Below are 2,326 nucleotides of genomic sequence, written 5' to 3' on the forward strand. Positions count from 1 at the left end.
TTTGTATGAACGACTTTGACTTCGATATTATATTTTTTTCAATAACAATGATATATTTAACAATTAAAATACTGCTTTTGTAATTTATAAATGTGAAAAAATATTTTCTATTGTCTATATAATTATATTTAAACAGCTGGGTCTATGATGCGTTCGTATGTACGACTTTGACTTTAACATTTTATGTTTTTTATATCAATAATATATTTAACAATTAGAATACTGCTATTCTATTTTTTTTAAAATAAAGGTTTAATAATGCCTATATAATTGTATATATAAAAATAAAATATTAAAGTCAAAATCGTTCATACGAACACTGCGTTCGTATGTACGACTTGGACTTCAACATTTTATTTTTTTTAATAGTAATAATATATTTAATAGTTAGAACACATCTATTGTATTTTATAAATGTAGCAATTATTTACTATTATCTAGTTAATTATATTGATGGTCAAAATTATATTTTCACGAATTTTTCCTATAAACGAAGTCACCGCCAGTTTTAAGATAGTAACATATGACTCAACATAAGCGCAATGAGGAGATTTCTCAATCCTTTGTAAATTACGCGGTTGAATAATTTTCAATTTTATTTCCTTTGCAAGCCTTATTTGCAAGTACTTTAACTTCATCATATTAAAAAAATGACAATTTTAATTAATTCGATGTGAAGAGAAAATAAATAGAGCTTGATTAACTTATTTACTCGATTGTTGCAGGTATATGGTGAAATAGAAAGGCCACATATTCGATATAAGAAAAAAAAAAATTTCTACATAATTCAATTAAAACATATGAGGATTAGCGGTCAGTATAAAATGAGCACGTGATAGTATATATTGTACTGCAGGATAAAGTAGAATATCAATTAGGTGAACTTTAATAAATTCTTCCCAATTTCGAACAACTTTCCCATCTGATTCATTTCCTGTCTTTCTGTGACATTCACGAGTTTTCATTAAATAAATTCAGTCCATTATTATTATCCAATACAGAGACATTGGAAGGAAATCTCAATTTGATAAGAAACTGTGGGATTGCGTCAGTGACATCTAAATTAATCGCAAACAAAACAATGTTTCAAACATTGATGTTCATAATCACGTTCATGTGTGTAAGAAAGTATATTATAAAAACATACATTGTGCCATTGATCTTATGTTAATAGCCAAAGTAATTTGCATAAAAACATACATTTGCGCCATTGATCCAATGCCAATAGCCGAAGTAATTTGCGTTAAAAAAAAAAAAAAACTTTTTTAGTATTGATGGACGTAAACTTCCTAGTTCTGAGAAAGTGGCTACAGTTACATCGGTTCTGAGAAGTAGGCCTATTCTAGAGTATCAGGAATTGAAGTTCATACAGACATATTTTAAATCTATGATTTATTTCAAAAGTGCTAGAATATGTAATTCTTGAACAGCTAATTGGCCACTTAGATGAAATAGGAGCTTTGCCAGATACTTTATACTTTACGGAGACAGCTACAATATATGGCCAGTTGTAATTGATCATTTGAAATGATGAATAAGAACAAATGAGGTATCATGATATTACTCGATCTTAGTACTGCTTTTGATACAGTTGTGCGTGAACTGCTACTTAATACTTTACGGGCTATTGGTATTGAAGAACAAGCTTTAGAGTATCAAAAAATTACTTGGTTGACAAGTGTACGAATTGGAAACTCAGTCATCATATGAACCAATAACCAGAGGGGTGCCCCGGGGAAATGTTCTAAGCCCAATCTTATTCTGTATCTATAGGCCTACTATCGGTCTATCAAAGGTACATCAGAGAAATGAAGTTCAATTTAAACTATTTGCTGATGATACGCAATTTTGCTTCGTAAATGCCATTGATGATAACGTTGAAACTTTAAACTTTGGATGACAGTTAAACAACTAAAATTAAACGAAAATAAAACAGTTTATGGTGGTTGGAAAGAAAAACAACTCAGGAAACTGAGTGACAACCATATAGGTATTAATAACAACCTGGTCCCGATGTCTAGTAACTTCATGATGTAGGAGTGTCACTTTACTGTAAATGTCTCGATGTTCAAGTAAATAATATAATGTAGTAAGAAACGCTGGCTATCTGGATGAATATTCTGTGATTAACTGTTATTACTATGATTGATTACTGTAACTCCATCTATTGCAATGTACCCCAAGTGCAACATAAATTACAAAACATAATAAACAAAGGTGTCCCACTCCGAGAAATAATTATTCATACTAATTGAATTACACTGGTGCCTATTAAAGCTAGAATAGAGTTTAATATATGTGCAATAACTCGTCAAGTAATCAGAAA

Source organism: Palaemon carinicauda, chromosome 4 (genome assembly GCF_036898095.1).
Source record: "Palaemon carinicauda isolate YSFRI2023 chromosome 4, ASM3689809v2, whole genome shotgun sequence".
In the NCBI taxonomy this organism is placed as follows: domain Eukaryota; kingdom Metazoa; phylum Arthropoda; class Malacostraca; order Decapoda; family Palaemonidae; genus Palaemon; species Palaemon carinicauda.